Raw genomic sequence first — 20,496 nt, forward strand, 5'->3', positions numbered from 1 at the left:
CATACATCCCCTTTCCCCCCCAAACTGCTTTTGGTCACGATTTTAGCGCAGTAACAGAAAGCAAGTTAGGAGCATAAGTGTAGTCACACGGTGCAGAGTGACCTTCCTGAGTTCCTGTGGATGACAGACCACAGTTGATGACGGTCCTATAGATTACAACAGAACTGGAAGTGTTCCATCGTGGTGTCATAGCCACCATGCTGGTGGTGCAGGGGGATCCAGTAGATACTTGTGGTGATGCTGGTGTAAACCCACTCTGCTTCAGGTCATGTATAGTGTCACGTACGGTCACAAGATTTGTCATTGACACTAACAGTCACACTACTCGCTGGCTCGTGCAGCCATTACCTTCTTTCCACGGTTAGAGGTCACAGGCTTCAGGTATTCAAGTTTACTTTGCACGGTCTCTGTTGGATCGCCAGCTGCTCCTCACATCAGTTACCAATTTTCTTGATTGTATGAAGAAGTTACACTTGGTCAACATATGCTGCTCAGGTTTGTCTTGAGTCCTTTCTGTGACGCTCCTGCAGTGGTAAAAATCACTCAGCAGTGACTGTTTGAAAACCAAAAAGATCTGATCTTTTTTTAGGGTATTGTGAAAGGATACCTTTTGTTTTCTTTTCCTCAGTCTTCTAAGAAAACTTTGTGATGTAAACATTTTCTCTTGCTTTTTAAATTTAAGAACGTGTGTGTGTGTGTGTGTGTGTGTGTGTGTGTGTGTGAGAGAGAGAGAGAGAGAGAGAGAGAGAGAGAGAGAGATATGGTGCATGTGTGGAGGTTGGAATACATCTTTGTGAGGTAGTTGTTTCCCTCTACCTCTACCTTTGGATGGGTTCTCAGGATTAAATTCAAGTCAGTAGGCTAGTGCAGCCTTTTACTGACTGAGCTATCTCACTGCCCCCCTCTTTTTTTTTTTTTCTTTAAAGCGAAATTTTAGTTTCAAGGCTCTTAGCATATCCACAGATATTACAGCCATCATCGCCACTCGTTGTCTGTATAAATCTGTCTACTCTAGATACATCACATGAAATTATACACGTTCCTCTGTTAGCTTATTTCCAAGGTTAATCCATATGGCATTCCTTTGAATAACAAAATAATATTCTGCCATGTGGATATGTCACATTCTGTTTATATAACCATCACTTAGTTAATGAATGGCGTTTGGGTTTCTACTTTTGATCTACTAACACTCTCATTAGTATCCATGAGCAAGTATTTGGAGGTCTCTTTTACTCTTCTTGGGTATAGAAGTAGAACTAGAGTTATGGGTTCAGATGAAGCTCTGTGCTGACTTTCTGAGGAACTGGTGAATGTCATGGAAGCAGCCACATCTTGTCACATTCCCAAGGCCTCCCCCTGGCCGTGTCCTCATCCACCGTGATGGTGTCTCTATCTGAAGAGCGTCCCACTGGGCCAGAGTCCGGTCTCACTTGTCTTGCAGTTCCCGTCTCATCGATGAAGTCTTCTCTTGTGTTTACTGGCTTTCGAGCTTGAGCTGCAGAAAGTTATCGAGCTTTCTGGATACAGGTTCCTTCCCAGACATGTGACTTGAAAGGCACTCTCTCATTTGTGAGCTTCTTGTACAGCGCTGTCTGGCCACCATCTTCAGGAGTTCATCTGGGCCTGCTTATAAAAGATACTATTGACTTGTTACCTTCCCTCTTAGGAAGAGGGTGGGGAGGGTCATGGAATCCTCTCGTGGTTCTCAACTGCCCCACATCCCAACCAGCTGAATGCAGTTCTTCCTAATTGCAGATGACCTTAGGGTATGCAGGCAGGGTTAGAGGCTATCTAGTTAGATGACCAAGGAAGGGGACTTCATCTGCATAGCCAGGGGGAAGCTATCTTCCCTGTTGTGTTCAGACCTCCAGTGCAGCTGCCTTAGGGTCACCTCTATCCTTCCCATAACCTCTCACCCACTGCTCTGTAAGTAGGCCTAATGAACACATTGGTTACCCCTGGTGAACTTTGGTAGAACTGTGGAATTGCACCTTGATTTGTTAATGACGCTTTAGGGACAGGGTTACACACGGTTTACATCTCTCCACAGAAGGACTTTAGTGATAGAGCTATATTTTCAAGTTTCTGTCCTTGAAGCAACAAAAGTTTTGATTTTGAAATCCGATATCTTTTTCCTTCTGTTGCTTGCAGTTGTGGTGTTCTTTCTAAGAAACCAATCAAGTCCCAGCTCCTAAACATTTGCTCCTAGTCTTTCTTTTAATAATTTCATCGTCTTTAACTTGGGCATAGTGGTTCTATGATCTGTGACTGTGATCCCAGCAGTGGGACACTGAGGCATGTTCATCTCGGGTGCAGGGCGAGTGTGAGTTCAAGGACTACATAGTGAGAAACCATCTCAAAATGAAACAAAAGTTAAAAACCAGGCCTCCGGAGAGAAATATCAGTAAAGTGCATGCTTTGAGAACATCAAGACCCAAGTTTTATGTCCAAAGCACACACTCAAATGTTGGGCACTGGGGCATGCTTGTAATTCCACTGCAGGGCAGGTGGAGACAGGCAGGTCCTCAGGGTTCAGGCACCAGTCAGTTAATCCAACTTGCCAAGTTCCAGCCCAGTGAGAGACTTTGGTTCCAAAACCTAGGTGGGTGGGACTGTGGCTGCGGCTCAGTCAGTAGTGGCTCCCTTGCCTTACTAGAATGGTGTTTTAGGCTCAATCCTCAGTACTGAAAAGGAAGAAAGTAAAAAAGTTTCCTGAGATTGTTCTCTGCCATTTCCATGCACACACACAACACATAGTCACACTGTTAGCATTTTCCCTAGGTTCTGTCCAACTGTTGCCTAGCAACAGCCAATAAGGACTCTCTCTCTCTCTCCTCTGTCTTTCTCTGTTGCCTTACTCAGCCTCTACCTCCTTCTCCAGGTCTGAAATAAAACCCCTTTTATATTAAGCCTGTCGAATGACTTGACTGTTTGGGGCGGGGGACTTCACCTTGGCAGGGCCCACCAAGGCACCTCCTCACACCACCATTTTATGAAGCACAGCACACACTCAATGCTCACATATACACACTAAACAAAATAAATCGTAGCTTTAGCTTTTGCATTTAGGTCTGATTTACTTTGAGTTAAGTGGCACAAAATTAGTTCCAACATCCAACCAGTTGTCACAATACCACTTTTTGAGAATACATTTCCCTGTATTGAGTCAGAGTGGTGCCACTGTGGAACAGCAGCTGGCCTTGAACTCAGAAATTCACCTGCCTCTGCCTCCCAAGTGCTGGGATTAAAGGCATGTGTCACCACTGCCCAGTTAAGGCCACACCTCTTAATCCTTCTAATCTTTTCAAATAGTACCACTTCTTGATGACTAAACATTCAGCAATATGAGCCTGGGGGGGGCACCATTCTTGTTTAAGTCACCCCACTAAGTATTCTGATACTATTAAAAATAGAGAGCTTGGTTAGTGGGGTAAAGCACTTGCCATACCAGCCTGACAGTCTGAGATTAATCTGACAGCCCAAAGATTAATGATGGAAGTAAAGATGGAAGGAGAGAACCCATCTGTAAAGTTGTCCTCTGACCTTCACATGTGCACTGTGGTACACACAGACCCACACTCATATATCAGGAGCACACACTCACACAACAAAAACATAAAACTAATACAAACTTTTAAAAAGAAAATAGATTTTTTTAATGAAGTTTAAAGTTAGACTTTCTTCATTGGTAGTGAATAGAACTGCATCAATTTTGTGTATGTTGGTCCCATGTGCTGTGTTTATTATACCTCTGGTGTGTGTGTTACAAACATGACATCACCCTGTAAGTACTGATGTCTTTGCTTCTCCACTGACATTCTGAATGCCTTCCCATTTCTTTATTGCATTGGTTGGATCTTCCACCTTGTTAAAAACAAGTGCTGAAAAGTCACTTCCCTCCCTTGGTTTGTGGTCTTAAAGAACAAGCTTGTACCATTGTGCAAGATGGCATGATGGCCCTGTTGTAAAGTGTTACATTGGTTAAGTTTCTTATTTTTAAAACAATGTATTTATTTTTATTTTATGTGTATAGGTATTCTACTTGTGTATATGTCCATGCAGCATGTGTGTACAATGCCCCTTCTATTGAGATTATAGACTCCATGTTGTGGACTGCCACGTATGGGTTGGGAACCAAACCCAGGTCCTCTGGCACAGAAGCAGAGATGGCTTGTAACCACTGAGCTAATCTCTTCAGCCCACTTTTGGATCAAACAAGCGCTCAGCTTCTTTTCTCGATTTTGTCTTTCCCATTGTGTGGGTCTGACTCTTGTCCACAGTTCCTATTCTTTATCTCCTGTGGATAGTTTTTTCTCATCAGGACACCGACGGCTCTTTGCTTTCTCCATGTGTTTTGATGCTGAAGCCGAGGAGCTAGCTACACTGCAGGTCTTTCTTTTGGGGCTCCTAAGACTTGGCTTCCAAGCTAGACAGGCAGGAGGCTCTGCAGCCTGGTGTGCATGATAAGCTTGGGGAAAAGGAATGGATTGTTTTCTGTCAGTGGGTAGGAGGGGTGGCTTATGCTCTATGGGCCTTGGTTGGATAATGACTTAGGGACAAGTGGCCTGAGTCAGGGCCTGAGGTTCTGGGAATGTTAAGTGTTTTCAGAGTTCCATAAGATGTGTTTCAAGGAGCAAGGCCCTCACTTGTTTTGAAAAACAGGTGTTATGTCATCTGGGCTTGAGTAGCACGAATGCTTGGTCCCCACCTGAAGATTTGTCACGGACATTTCTGCGTGCGATTCTTGGGCGTTGTTCTAAGTCATTGGATTAGAGATTTTTTCTCACCAATTTTCTAGAGGTGAGCAGGGCAGGGTTGTTCCCTGATCAGAAGGATGACTAGGCCTCTAGCACTCACATTTCTCTGTCAGCCAGAGGAAAGGAGGGAAAGCTAATCAAGCCCCAGGCTTGTCCCTTTCTGTAGCATTTGTTGAAGACACACATCATCTCTGCTCACGTGGAGTCCCTTGTTTAAGTCTTAGTCACAGGTTAAAACTAACCTTCTCCATGACCTGGAATGTCCCTGAACACCACTTACCGTGACCTATAGGTCAGCTAGAAGCCTTTCTGGGGACATAGGAAGACTGGATTCTGTGCGGGCAATGCAGGTGTTGTTTTCCTTTTTTTTTTTTTGTTGTTGTTGTTTTGTTTTGTTTGTTTCTTGTTTTTTTGTTGTTGTTGTTTTTGTTGTTGTTCTTGAGTGGAAATATTCCGTTCTAGTTTTTGAGAGGAATGAGCAAGAAAAACAAAACAAAATATTTCACACCCACAAGTAAGATGATTTAGTACCAGCTCAAGTATTCATGTGCCAACCCAGCCTCTGGAATGGGGTGGAAGGGCCAAGTATGTGTTGCTTCCTCAGGAACCGACATGCCTGAGGGAATCTCTATCACATTTGCCTCAGGTGTGAGAAATCACATCTGAGCTGAGGGGGACGGTGTTGCTGATGAGCCATTGATGTCAAGGTTGGGTATTGAAACTTCTCCACGGATCTCTCTCTCTCTCTCTCTCTCTCTCTGTTGATTGATAAAGGATAAATTTTAATTCTAAACCATGTTGAGCTCTCATCAATACTGTGTAGTAGCTATGGGACCATGAGCAAGCTATTTCACACCCAGCATCTCTATTTGTGAAGTGGAGACGTGAGTCCTTGTTTCCTAGAGTCATGACAAAAATCAATCAGAGCCAATGAATTGTGTCCAACATGCCTTCTCTTCATATCACAGGCACAACGGATTCCTATACCTGAGGTAAAATTAAGCTTCAGCTGCAGTGTGTACCATGTACCTGGGAGCCCAAGTCCCATTGCTGCCTAGGACTCCTCCCCTCTGCAGGCCTTATATCCCTTAAGAGCAGGATGGTCAGTCCAGGGTCTTTTATACCATCTTGGTTGACATGTGCTGGCCCCACAGTTGCTTGGTCTTTAATGTCTTTCTCCTGTATAGTTCACCTTCTCTGCCTGGTTTGGTAGTAAATGCAGAGATGAGTGGAAAGGAAAGGGAAGCACATTTTTAGAAGGGAACATTTTTTTTCAAGTTCAAAGTTCACTGAATGCTAAGATTTAAAACTAGCCACAGTGATCATGCTAGAGACTCTTTCTGTCAACAGAACCTCCGTGCACACAATTCCTACAGCCCAGAATGTAACTCCTGCCCCATTTCTACCTAATTCTATAATAGTTTTTTGGAATCAATTCTAGTATCCCTCCTTTAGACCTTCCTTGCTCCCTGGTCTAGGTTGGCTCATTGGTACTATATTCTTCTAGAACTTTCCATAACTCCACTCATCTTGTTTTGCAATGAAATGCTTATTTGCATCTGTGAGTCAGGAACACTCCCCACAGGCTGACATGGTTTTTAACACTTGGTCCTCAGCTAATGGCACTGTTTTGGGAAAGTGTGGAATCTTGGGGGTCTGCTGGTGGAGGTGGCTGGTTGGAAGAAGATACTGAGGGTTATACTAGTCTCTGCTCTCTATGCCTCCTGGTCCAGCAGGAGCTGAGGCGTCTCTATCATATCCCCTTGCTGCCACAGACTCCATCTTCTCTCCTTTGCCATGCTGGACTGAAGTCCCTTAGAGTCTGTGAGCCCTAAGCCCCTTCTCTTCCCTCAGGCTATTTCTGTTGGGTGCTTTGTCACCCCTGTGAGAAAAGTAACCAGTGCAGTGTAACTTTTGTTGTTACCCTCGTGTCCTGCAGCTGGATAAGTTCCATGAGAGCGCGGATCTTGTTTGGTTCAGCCTCACAGACTACCATAGCGCTGGCTGTAAGCATAGTCCACGTCCATCGAGTGGAGAAGTTCTCTCAACTCTACAACACAGGCCGTCTGGATATGGCAGAGGGCAGTGGGTACTTGCACAGAGTTTGCTGCTTCCTCTTCTGCAGGCCCTTCCCCCCTTCCTACTATTGATTATGAGACATTCATTTAGAACCAACACTGCTATTAGAACCCACAACAGTCCCTTCTCCAGCTAGTCTATTTCACAAGGAAAGAAGAGGCCCCTGGAAAACTGAGAAATCATGCAGGCCCAAAGAAATGAATTCATGGGTGTGGGGATTTCAGGACCTTAAGTGTCAGTGAAGAGATCCCCCTTGATCTCAACGGAGTTTATATTTTCCTGTAGAATAGAGACTCTAAAGTCAGCTCTATTTTTGGAGACTTTTGTATAGACTATATTATACTGGGTGGGTGGATGTGTATGTGGTGTGCCACATGCACAATCATACCCAGGTATTCATGTATTTATAAATTATGCAGCTAATAAAAGGAATAAAAGAATAGTAGATTAGGATGTAGGTTCCGGTTTGGAGGATCTGGGCCTTGAGGGACTGGTTGTAGTGGCTTCCTGGGCTGGCCTAGAGGGCGGTGACAGTACCCAGACCTGGCACTGGGGCAGCCTCATCTCCTGCAAACTTGCCTTTGCTTGTTACCTTAAAGAACAGAATTCAATTCGTAGCTAGGGTTTCACACATCACATGGGAAGGGCCCATTTCCACGTGCACCCTGGAAGTCTTCGGACCTGTTGTCCTAGGCCAGAAGCCAAAGTATGTTCTGGAACCAGAAATGTCAGGGCTTGGCTGTGGATTCTGAGCCAGAGGAAGCCCCCACCCAGCTGAGAACAGGTTTGGGAAGGGCAGGAGCAGAGTGTGACCCTTCTCTTGTCATAGATGTCTTGAGAGTGAGGGCAGAGGTTGCAGAAAGGAGAAGTCCAGGGGAGGTGACAGCAGGGTCACCAGGCATTCCAGGGCGGACTTAAGGTGAGGGGCATTGAGAGTCAGAGAAAGTTCATGGAATGGCTCAGACAGCTACAAGAGGGCAGAGAAATTCCTGTGATAGCTCAGCTGGCTAGAGAGGAATTTTAGAAACAGGATTATTCAGTGAAGCTACTGACACATAAACAGACTCAAGGAAAGGAAATGGCCAAGGTAACCTTAAAAGAATAAAGTATCAAATGACTCTAGTACTGACTTGGAAATAGCTGAGCTACAGTGGGAAGAACAGGGGCCGGCAGCAGGAGCATGCCCAGCTCTAACCTTTGGCCTACGGGAGGAGGAGGGTGAGGTAAGGGGAAATCTGTATGGAGAGAATGAGAAGGGTCACAGCACATATTTTGAAATGGCCACCCTTGGCCTCGGTGATTAATAACAAGAGTGACATGGTCTGAGGTTAACAGATGGTTTCTGGGCAGATGTCCTTGTAGAAGTTCTTTGGGTATAAGGTTGTGGTGGCCTTTGTGGACTCCTGCTTGGAAGAATCTTTGGATTATTCTTAGGCCAAACGTTAGTGTCTGATTCTTAGTCCAGTGCTACCTCTATTGGCTGGCTTTCTTTGAGCTGATCTATAAACAAAACAAGCAAGCAAACAAAGTGGAATTTAGACCAATCTCCTTATTTTAGAGACTGGAAAACAGAGGCTGGCTCCTAAGAATGAGGTGTCTATCAGATGTTGTAACTCTTAAACAAAAAACAAAACAAAACACAAGCAAAAACCAAATAAACAAGCGGCCAGTGGTAGTGGCACAGCCTTTAGTCTGAGTACTGGGGAGGCAGGGGCAGGCACATACTGGACAGCCAAGACTACACCTCGTCTTGAAAGACAAACAGACAAAACAAACAAAAAGTAACAAAAAAAAAAAAAGAAAGAAAAACAACAAATCCCATAAATAAAAACCAGGAGGGTGAAATCAGGACTTTGGGGAGCTGAGCTCCGCAGTTCAAACAGAAGGAACCACCACAATCTTAGGGGATCTGAGCTGACCAGGCTGTTAACTGTTCCCAGAAGGACATCCATTTACTAGGTGCTTGGGTGCAGATAAGAAAGGCTGCCTAGGGCAGAAGGCCAGGGAGCCTCCAGCTCCAAGAAGAAAAACATTTGGGAAGGGAGGTCACCTTGAGAGGAAGCCCTATTGTGCTAAGTATAGAGGGGTTATGAAATGGGTCATGCCTGGCCCCTGGAGACCCAAGATACAAGGGAAAATGAAATCTGGGTCCTTCAGCACAGTGAAGAAATAAAAGAAGGCTTGTCAGAGAAAGCAAAGGATCGGCTTCTCACGGGCAGGCAGCTAGCTCGACAGAGGAGGCCAACGCAGCCAGCCAGCCAGCTGTCACTGTTTCTTCGTTTGCTTTTTTCTTGCTTGTTTTGTTTATGGACATCTACGAGACAGGGCTCCTGTGCTGGTGGCTCTGCGTGCCTGTGAGATCTGCTGGTTTTGTCTTGTCTGTTCCCAGGTCCAGGATCCATCCCTGAGTATACACCAAGGCCTGTTTTGAAAGACACACTGTCCTCAGTGAGAATAAAGAGCTTGTCAACAGCGTCCCCCTGGTCTCAAGGGTCAGCTCAGCATTTCCTCCAGATAATCAGGAGGGCCCCGGACAGTCACTGCTTTCTTTCTTTTAAGATGTCAGATACCTGCCTTGTTTCTTTCTTTGGAGTCTGGGTTCTTACTTTCTGATGCTTTTGGTTGGATAATCCAGGAGAGAGAGATGCAGGGACATAGAACAGGAGGGTTTCGAGTAAAGTCTTCCTTCCAAAGAGCTGTCCTGTACAACAGGACAGTGGCAATTTAAAACCCCTGGGCTTCAGCCAGTTACCTTATTGCCAAGGAGGGAGCAAGAGACTCACAGTGAAGTGACAGCGTGGGCATCCAGTGGGCATTTGAGTTAGACACACGTCTTCTTTTTTCTTTTATTAGATACATTCATTATTTCAAATATTGTCCCCTTTCCTGGTCCCCCCCCCCCCCGAAAATCCCCTAACCCATCCCCCCTCCCCCTGCTCACCAATCCACTCACTCCCGCTTCCCTGTCCTGGCATTCTCCTATACTGGGACAACCAGCTTTCTCAGGACCAAGGGTCTCTCCTCCCTTTGATATCCAACAAGGCCATCCTCTGCTGCATATGCATTTGGAGCCCTGGGACCCTCCATGTGTATACTTCGGTTGATGGTTTAGTTCCTGGGAGCTCTGGGGGTACTGAGTGGCTCATATTGTTGGTCCTCTTATGGCGCTGCAAACCCCTTCAGCTTCAGGGCCTTTCTCTAGCTCCTACATTGGGGACCCTGTGCTCAGTTCAATGGTTGGCTGAGAGTGTCCCTCTCTGTATTTGTCAAGCACTGGCAGAGCCTCCCAGGTAACAGCTATACCAGGCTCCTGTCAGCCAGCACTTGTCAGCATCCACAATAGTGTCTGGGTTTTGTAACTGTATATGGGATGGATCACTAGGTGGGGCAGTCTCTAGAAGGTCTTTCCCTCAGTCTCTGCTCCATACTTTGTCTCTGTATCTCCTCCCGTGGATATCTTGTTCCCTATTCTAAGAAGGACCAGAGTGGGGCTGGATAGATGGCTCAGTGGTTAAGAGCACTGGCTGCTCTTCCGAAGGTCCTGAGTTCAAATCCCAGCAACCATATGGTGGCTCACAACCATCTATAGTAGGATCCTATACCCTCTCCTGGTGTGTCAAGGACAGTATGGTCATATACATAAAATAAATAAATAAATCTTAAAAAAAAAAAGACGGACCAGAGCATCCATCCTTTTAGACACACTTCTTAAGTAGCTGGATGGCCACTGGGAGCTGGAAAGCTGTGGAGCATGACTCCTCCTTCACAACCAGCTCTCCACCTCCTTAAAGTTAACATATGTGAAAGGGTGGAGGTGTCGGCGCTTGGCCGAAGCCCATTAAGCTTCTCCTCCTGGTCAACAGAATGGGATCTGGCCTTACCTCCGGCCCCAGTGGAGGCATGACATTGTAAGCTGCCCCGGAGATCAGAACATTGCATATGGTTGTCTCCGTCAAGGGCGAAACAGCTGGGCCTTTCAGTCACGGGGCCAGACAGCTGTGCACGGAGGCTGATTTACCTGAAGAGAGCAGAGGGGATGGGGTAATTATCTCCTTCAGGAAACGGTGCACTTTGTCACCATCTAGGGATCTTGACGTGGCTCCACTGGGTTTTGTTTTCCTCTGTCAATTAGTGAAAGAGGCAGGAAAATAGGAAGTAGGTACATCTTCGATGTATCAGACGGAAGGAATGAGGAAATGCACAGAGCATGCGCACACCGCCACACTCAAAGATAAAGACCCTCGGCAGAGCAGGTGGACTCTGGGAGCTGAAACCTGGGCTCTCCCTGAAGGTTGATGGTTTGCTTTTGTTTTGCTTTTTGTGACTTTTTTGTTTGTTTGTTTTTAAACAGGGTTTCTCTTGTATAGCCCTGACTGTCCTGGAATTTGCTTCGTAGACCAGGCCAGTCTCAAATTCAGAGATCTGCCTATCAAGTACTGAGATTAAATGTGTGAACCATCACTGCCCAGCAAGATTGGTAGTTTCAAGGGTCCTTAGGAGGGGGATCTTCCCTCTTCAATTTAGGTTTGGTCAGTTAGAACACAGACTTGGAGGCTAATAGGCCCATTGGTTTGGGGATAAACAAACACACTGTGTGGTCTGGCCTAGAACTTGTCAGGTGGTTCCACAGACAGGGGGGCCCTGTTGGTGGGAGGAAAAGCCTCCCAGGCTCTGGTCTCAGGTCAGGAGGGTGATACTTTTGTATCGGTGGCATGATGGGACCATGCTGAGGCACCCCTGTCCCCCCAGGTTTCAGTCATCAGTGTCTAATATAAAATGAAGTTTATTTGGGATATGAGAAGGGGGTGTGGGGAAGGGAGGAGAGGCAGAGAAAGAAAGGGGACAGAGAAGGACAGAAAGAGAGAGGAGAGAGAAACAGGGGAAGAGGCCTGCAGGAAATATGGGGATGGTGGGCGGATGGTAAGGGGGCAGTGGGGGGAGAGGGAGAGAGATGGTGGGGAGTGAGAGATGATGGGGGTGGTGGTGGGGAGAGGCCAGAGAGAGAGGGGGGGGGAGGGAGGAAGACAGAGAAGCCAGATCAGTTTTTTTTTTATGTGTGTGCCTTTTTATGTACTGTTGCTAGGTAACTGTTAGGCAGAGCCTAGAAGAACTACTAACAGAGGGTTGGGAAGAAGCCGGCCATCTTGGAAGCTGATGAGCTTGATTAGCTAGTTATGGCCTCTCTCCCTGTCTGTCTGTCCTGGGGAATCTGACTCCTGATTGCTCGTTTTCACACACCCAGGAGCCCCTACAGCCTACAGGTAGTTGCTCGCCCATCTTCCTTGCTAAGCTTTCCTACCTTTCCGACTTAGAAAGCACAGCTTCTTCCTTCTCTTCCTTTTCTTTCCCTTCGTTGGATACTGTTCAAAATCCTGAGCACAATGGCTCGTTCTAACCCTCTGGATGCTCTCACTTTCAGCCTGTGCCACGGGACCTGCCTGCTGTCCTGGCCCTGAACTCAAAACCCGATCCTTCCTCTTAGCCATCCTTCTGCCAGCAGCTGCCAAGACCTGCAGTTTGCCTACTGAAAGGTCAACGGGAAGGAAAGACAAAGGACAAGTGACTTCAGACAGCTCTTTGTTATGGTGTAAAGCCTGCAGCCGGGTCTGTTAGAATCTCTCAGATCTTGCAGGCCACTTCTTGGGTAGATATGTGTGTGTGGTTTCCCCTTGTGCCTGGAGACTGACTTTGCTGGCTGTGACCAAAGGAAGGGGGCGTAGTGAGTGAAAGAACATCAGGGGACCTGCCACCATCAGGGGTCTGCAGCCTTAGGAAAGCTACTGTGGAATGTTAATCACTGGAAATCCACCACTTCATGGAATGGAGGAACATTTCAAAGTGTCCTTCCCATGGTTAACATCTGCTCCGTTATTCTTTGAAATCTACTAAATGGTTCTTCCCAGTTTTTTCTCTTTTTAAAAGACTGGGCAGTGGTGATGTATAATCCCATCACTTGGGAGGCAGAGGCAGGTGGGGTCTCTGTGAGAAAGACTGGTCTATAGGACAGCCAGGACTACACAAAGAGAAACCCTGTATGGGTATAGCAGTGCGTGGAGTGTGTGTGTGTGTGTGGGGTGGGGGGCAGCCTCCCAAAACAACAACAAAAAAGACAGAGCATCACTATGTAGCCTTGGCTGAGCAGGAACTTGACCTGTTGGCCTCCCGCAGTGCTGGTATTTAAGGTGAGGCTACCACGCCTGGCCTGAATACTTTCACAAATGAGACTAAGAATCCACTAGAAGAAACCTCAGGTCCCTCCCAACACTCAGAGGACATGGTAGGGGGGAGGGGTGAACTTTGTTGGCTTCAAATCCTGGCTTTTTTTTTTCTTTTACATTTTTAGGAAATTTCCTCCATCTGAGTGTCTCGCCTGTATGTATGCCTATGTACCACAAGTATCTGGTAACATAGGAAGAGGATGTGAGATTCTCTGGGACAAACATCACAGAACCACTGGGTGGGTGCTAGGAATTAAACCCAAGTCCTCTGCCAAAACAGTCAGTGCTCTTGATTGCTGAGCTGTAAGACATGCGCCTTTTATAGAAAGATTGTAATGTGCTCAAATGGATGTTGGGAAGCCCCCTTCCGAGGGCAGGAGGTGTATCAGCTGGCGAGACTTTCTCTGCACTGCTCCTCCCAGGGTTCCATTCCCCACATGGGCCTCTTGTGATGTTGGACATTGGCAAACTGAATGACAGTTCCTCACTGGAGCTGCGCAGAGCCTGCTAGGCAGTCTAAAAGGAGCACAGACCAGAGAACACCTTCGTCACCTTTCTAGGCAGTACAGGAAGAGGGGACTGTCACATGAAATATGCCTGCTTGGCACGGAAGCTTCAGAAGTCACTTCAGGGTTTCTGAGGACAAAGACATCCTGTTCTGGGATTTAAATAGAGAGATCGAGCATCTAAATGTGAAGTCGCCTTCAGAGGGCCACTTGTGAGGGATGTTTATGCGGATGTGACTGCAGGAGAACCCACCGCAGTTTGGAAAGCTGTGCTCTGGTGGCCTCTTGAGAATGGGACTCAAGTGCAGTTGTCCCAGGGGCACGGCACTTGACACAGGTGACTCATTTGTTCTCAGAGCAGCCCCACTAGGCAGGCAGTTGTCATCCCCAGAGTGCAGACAGGAAGCACTTCAGTCAGGACTGTGCAGAGGCAGGGATGCTCCATGCTCCTTCTGTCATGCCAGAAGATCTTGTTCCCACTCACGGCTTCCTGCCATTCAGAGCTCAGGGGTCGGCTTCCTGGGGACGCTGATCCAAATAGGATCTCGTAAACCTTGCCCCTTGGCATGAAGTTCAGCTTTTCCCTTCTTCATCCTGCCACAACCTGACAGTCTCAGACGGAACCTGGGTCAATGTTGTCATGGTTACGTTAGGACTTCTGAGGAGGGAATTGATAATAAACCCCCAGGCTTATTCCCTTTGGCTTTTCAGGCTGTGTCCAGAGGTTCTGTAGAAAAAGAGAAAAAGAGAAAAGGGGAAAATGTATAAAATTCATTTCTTTAGACTTCAAGCAACAGGGACATATAATTTAGAAGCCACTTAGCTTGGTCCCCAACACGGCTAAGTATATTGGAAATGAAATTTTTTTTGTCTGTTTTTGATCCAGGGTCTTAATGCAGGCCAGACCAGAGTGGATTTGCTATGTATCTAAAGATAACCTTGAATTTCTAATCCTCCTGCCTCCACCTCCTCCAAGTGCTGGGATTTCAAGTTTGTACTACCACACAGTTTATACCTCGCTGGGGAGCCAACCCAGGGCTTTTGTGCATGCCGGGAGAGCATCCTATCAACCTGACTCAGGGACAGCCCCAGCCCTGGGCATAAGACCCTGCTGCCTGACCACACCTGATCTCTCTGCCCTTAGAGTCTCCTGCATTCTGCCTTCCTGGACCTGCTTATCCCAGGGGCAGCCTAGCTCACTGTCTCCTCCACTCTCCCTGAGCTGCTGGAAGCTATGACTGTTTTCTCACCAAGTCCCAAGGCTACCATGGTAGATGTAGCCTGGCTGACCTGAGCTGAAATGATTTCAAGTTGTTAGCAGCTGTGTGTGCTTTTTAGACTGGTCTTGGCACAAATTGCAGCCTCAAAATCCTTTGTTCAAAGAAAGGTCAATGCCTCCCCTATTTCCAAATTAGCTTGGGGCAATGAGAAAACTGAACTGGGAACCCGAGAACTGATTGAAATCTTGGCCCTTCCACTTTCTAGTTGGAGAGTTGGGGTAAGTCTTTAACCTGTGTTGGAACTTGAGTATTTGGTGTAAATATCATAAGCAACCTAAGACTTTATTAAGAGAGAAAACACATAGAACTCATCCATGAAGAAAAACAAAGGAGGGAGTTTTTGTGTTATTGAAAAATTTATAATGAGTAAGATTAGTTATGACGAAGGCCTAAGGTATGGCTTTAAATTTTGAATGCTGCCCATCCTCCAGAAAGCCCTTTAGGGGAGACTCTTCATAGTCAAAACCTAGTAAAGGTAACTCCACACTGCATGTTCCGACTTAGAGACTAGGGAGGATCTGAAAGTTCTTCCTGGTTTGGGCTCTCTCCTCTGCCCTAGTTCCTCCTTCCTGGACTTCCAGTCTGCAAGGCCAATGGGTATTTTTCCCAGGAAAAGTTGCACTGATACCTGATAGCTGCAAGGCCAGCCCCAGGTCCTTCAGACCCTGGAGGAGGAAGCCCAGGCTGCAGGCCTTTCCTCACCTCCATGCTGACTGTACCCAGGCTGCAGGCCCCTCCTCACCTCCAGGCTGACTGTACCCTTCCTGCCTCGGTCACCAAATTTGGCAATCTTACCTCATCTGCCTTAAGGGAGCCTGTGGGCTCTCTAAAGACACTGGTGCCCCTTTCATTCTGATGCCAAGATCTCTGGCACATAGTAAGTACTCAGGAAACCCAACTGAGTTATAGACTTGGGTATAGGACCGGATGTCAAACTGCCAGGTGTTAATTCATGCCTGAACTTCAGTGGAACTTGTTCCGAGTATATGGAAATAGCTTTGGCTGTGCAGTTACTAATATTGTAAAAGAAAAACAACCAAAAGGCACAACTCAGATTGGCAGGGGAGGCACTGGTGTGCTGTGACAAGAATTTGCTTCATCTTTCAGTGATGAAAGGACACATTCCTGGGAGGTGACCCATCTCATGGGTCCTCCATGGCCAAGATGGGTCAGAGACTCCCCTTACTGGGCGGGCTCTGCCTGGGCAGCTGGTACCTTCTTTCTATGCAGTTGCCTTGTCTTAGTTAGGGTTTCTATTGTTGTGAAGAGCCACCATGACCACTGCAACTCTTATAAAGGAAAACATTTAATTGGGGCTGGCTTACAGTTAAGAGGTTTAGCTCATTATCATCATGGCGGGAAACATAGTGACCTGCAGGCAGACATGGTGCTGGTGGCCACACCTGCTAATAGTGCTACTCGTTTTGAGCCTATAGAGGCCATTTTATTTTCAACCACCACAGGCCACCAGCATCAATCAACTCCTCACTGTTAGGGCTCACTGGGCTCATGGGGTTTTTTCTCTGTTGTCCTCACTGTTAAACTGAAGACACCAGCTCTGTGTTGATGCCTCATTGGGTCACTGCTGCTTGCCCAAAGCGTCTCCATGCTTCTTGTCTTAAGATAGACTTGTAAACAAACAAACAAAACAGTGTCATTAAGTGAAGCTCATTTACTATAGAGTCTCTCTGTGTGCGCGTCTGTTCTTGAGTGCAGCCACAGGGCTTGGCCCCCATCCCTACTGATTCCAGAACAGTCCCATCACCCTCAAAAGGAAACTGATCCCCACCAGTGCTCACCTCTTCCCCATCCCTTGGCAGCCCCCTAGCTGCTTCTCCTCTGATTCTGTTGTGTCTAGATGGGATCATGCATTATGTGGCCTTTGTGGCTAGCTTCTTTTATTAGCACAGTGTTTTCAAGGGTCATTCATGTATAATCATACGTAGATAATACTCCTTTATGGCCAAATAGTATTTCAATGTGTAGATTTTGTTTAACTCATTTATCTGTTGATAGATATTTCAGTTGTTTCTCCTTTTGGAAACTTTGAAATATGCTGTTGAATACAGTTGTGTTCATGGGTTATATAAGCAAATGTTTTCAGTTATTTATGTACTTATGAATGAAATTCCTAGGCATTTGGTATTTAAGGAGTTGTTTCGATTTCTTAACTGAGGGACAAGTATTCTACACATTGAGGTCTATAAGGGGTTCTTGTAGAGTCCTAGAACCTTCTCCTTTCTCTTGGATCATCTCATACCTGGACACCTCCTGCAACCCATTGCCTGGCACAGCCTGCCTGTAACCTCTTAATGGAAATAACTCATCCAAGCTCTTCTCAGACAAATAGGTGTTGCAGGATATTTGATCACACTATGAACCCCAAGATTATTGTTGACTGGAAAAACCTGTTTCTAGTTGTGGTGTGACTCAGCCTTAGCACATATCTTTAATCCCGCTGGGTGAAATATAGACATATCTTCAGTATATACCTTTAATCCCAAACAATGAAAGTAAAGTTAATTTGTAGAAGGAAGTGCCCATGTTTGAAAGTGATGTCTAAATGAGTGGCAGACAAAGTCAAAGTGACGAATCAGAGAAAGATTTGACAGAATAGGATATGCCCAATTCTCACAAGAAGAGAGAGGAAAGGGAAGCTACTTGAGGGGCAGTGCAGAGAGGAGAAGGAGGCAGTTTTACCTGGAGAGTTTTATAGCGACAAGTTGAAAACAGAGCAAGTTAAACACCGGTAAAGACAGAATGAGCCAGGAAATGAGAAGGAGCCAGAAGATTAGAACAGATTGCCAAAGTTAGTATGAGGCCAAGCAGAGCAATTCAGGAGAGGCAGAGAGAAGCCAGATGGAATCTGTCATCTTGGAGAGGAGTTTGAGCCAAAACAGCTGAGTTGAGCAAGCCAGCCAGAGCTCAGAAAGAACTAGGAAGGGGTGAGTTTATTCACCAACAAGTCTCAGAGGCTGAGAACATTGTAGGCCTAGATTAGATTGTAAGGAGGCTAGACGTTTCCAGGATTAGCCCTAGGTTAGCAGATGAAGGCAGTAAGCCTTGAGACAACCATTACATCAGGTAAATTAAAAAAAAAATGCAATTACAACTAGGGATTCTTCTGTAAAGAAAGCAACCTTTTCCCCCACGCCTGTGGAACTCCTTCCTAATAGTGGGAGGAAATGGGCAAACAAATACAATTCTATTAATAGGCACACATGTGCAGAGCTGGCTAGCTACCAAACTGTTTCCTTAGTAACCGTGGAACCACTCCTGTCTCAGCAGGCACAGAGATCACATTTTCTGTTTTTTCTCTTTCTGTGATCTAATCTATGACCAGGTGTGAACATATGAATAGCCTTTGGAAATGAGATGGGAATAGAAGTTACCATTGTCTTCTGGAAGAGGCTTTAAAAAAAATAGATGGACCTGTGTTTAGGGGGGTCTTTGAGACCACTGGGGATGCCAGGTCCAAGATGCAAGGAACTGGAGGCCTAAATCATCACATAGACTGAAACGCTGGACTCATTTCTTGAAGCAGGTAGCATTTTCCTAATAATAAGATTTCCTAATAATAAGACTTTCCCATCAACTCTAACCAAGCAGGCCCATATTTTCTAGAAGCATCTAAGATACTTTGACATCCACTTCCTGCTTCGTGCCTTCTGTATCAGGATCCTCTAAGCTAACCCCTTTCTACCCATGTAGAGCATTTCCCAGAGCATGCTCTGTAGAGCTGACCAACTGAGAGGGATCACAGACACTGGGGAGTGGGGAAAGGAGGATATTAGTATATTATATTATTTACATTACAAATCCTTCTCTAGTCGTCCCAAGACTCTCCACCAATCACACAGCTCTATTATCAGACAGTTCCTATTTTGGAGTTCCAGAACTTGCAAAAACTAGCTAGCGGAGATCTCCCCAGGTGAGGCCCCTGTTCGTCCCAAGCCAGGCTCTGCAGTGTGTACAACTGCCACTTCCTGAGTGTGGAAAACTAGTGAGCCACACGGAGGGAGCCACGGGAGGGAGTTACGTCACACAGGAATCACTAAGGCCTCTTCTCTTCCCTCACATCTGCTCCAGGTTCCCCTCAGTCCCTTCTTCCTCTCCTTCCCCGCCATCTCAGCCTTCTTACCTCTGCTTCCCCATTGCCCAGAAGCCTTCCAGCCCTCTCCCAAGTTTGGAGTCTTCACTGCTTCTAGCTTTTACTCCTTTTTTTCCTCACAAAAAAAAAAAAAAAAAAATCAATTTCTCCCACTGTGCCCCATAACCTGTGATCCCCAACACATGTGCTCCCCCTCAGGACATACTCGTCCTAAAGCCAACAAAGGGGTTTATAAAGAGCCGTGAATTCGACTGTCCTAGTAGACATTCATATCATGGCTGCTTTCTGCCTTTTAGGGTTTGACACATCTGTCACAAGCGAAACATTCCATACACCTGTATCAAATTCAATCAAGGGTGCTTGGAAATTTATCAGAAACATCAGATTTCCTGGAAGGCGGCACAAGTTAGTTTGAAAAGAAATGTTTTGTTATAGCAGCTCGCATCCTTACCTCTTCGTGAGTCTAAATAGAGTCAGACATGGTGGTGCAAACCTGTAATCTCAGCGCTTGGGATGCAGAGATCTAGATCACTCCGGAAGAAACTAGATGGTCAGATCTAGAGTTTGAGGCCAGCCTGGGCTGCATAGTGCATGTCAGGCCATTACGACTTGCAAAGCAAGAACCTGTCTCAAACAAACAAACAAAACCCAAACTGAAACCAAACCCCACGTGATTCAGTTGGTGGTATAGAAGGAAGGCTGGTTGGCTCCTGTGAAGCAGCCAACGGAGAGCAGCAGGTGTTCCTGCCCCTGCCACAGATGTTTCTGGTTTCTTGCTGGGAGGGTTCCTTCTAAGCTCACAGACACCTGCATTTCTGCATGTTCTTGCTCAGACCACATTTCCGGTTATTTCTTCATTTCTTTGTTCAGTAGTGCTTAACTCTGAACCGGCCCTTCCTCACCCTTCCCAAGTAGGACCAACCTTTTAAGGGTTTCAGTAGACATGGGAGTCGTCGTGGTTCAGGGTTCCTGCTTCTCAGAGTTGAGATTTCCAGTTTCGTCCATGAGATTATTAGTTAGGCTTGTTCGACTTCTATATGTGGGAGGCACTGCAACCAGCACTTTCAAATTTTTATCTCAGGGATCCACATGATTATTTGAGGCATTAGCTGCTGTACCAACCCAGGAGGGGCTTCAGGGGCTAAACAATTTGTCTGAGGCCATGTGTTGAGCAGACGCTGTTCCCTCCAGGTCTCTGAGGCGCCAGAGCCCCATTCTCTTGGCCACTGTGTTTTGCAACAGAGGGTGAAAGTCATGACTTGCTCAGCCCTGGTTAACATTAGAAAGCAAATTCGATTCCGTTGCCTCTAGGGGGTCCCCCAGCAGTGTGACTGAGCTGGTTTTAGGATCCTGTTAAAAGGGCAGGTCTGCTTTGAAAGCGGACTTGCAGGGAAGAGAAGGGGAAGAACTCTCAGACTGCAATTAGCATATTCTTCATTGTGTTTCTTCTCTTTCTTAGTGCAGCCCTGGCTGTCCTAAAGCTAGCTCTGTAGACCAGGCTACCCTTGAACTCAGAGATCATCCTGCCTCTGCCTCCTGAGT

At 46.3% G+C, this 20,496-nt stretch overlaps 1 long non-coding RNA gene across 1 annotated transcript; it reads right to left on the reverse strand.

Moving 5' to 3' along the window:
* Nucleotides 1-13,359: 13,359 nt before the first annotated feature.
* LOC127691256 (uncharacterized) lies at nt 13,360-19,709 on the reverse strand. Its single transcript, XR_007979224.1, has 2 exons — nt 19,406-19,709; nt 13,360-14,290 (listed from the first exon to the last, which is right to left on the reverse strand). It is a non-coding gene; the product is annotated as an uncharacterized LOC127691256 (long non-coding RNA).
* Nucleotides 19,710-20,496: the final 787 nt, after the last annotated feature.

The sequence above is a fragment of the Apodemus sylvaticus genome, chromosome 8 (assembly GCF_947179515.1).
Source record: "Apodemus sylvaticus chromosome 8, mApoSyl1.1, whole genome shotgun sequence".
Taxonomy (NCBI): domain Eukaryota; kingdom Metazoa; phylum Chordata; class Mammalia; order Rodentia; family Muridae; genus Apodemus; species Apodemus sylvaticus.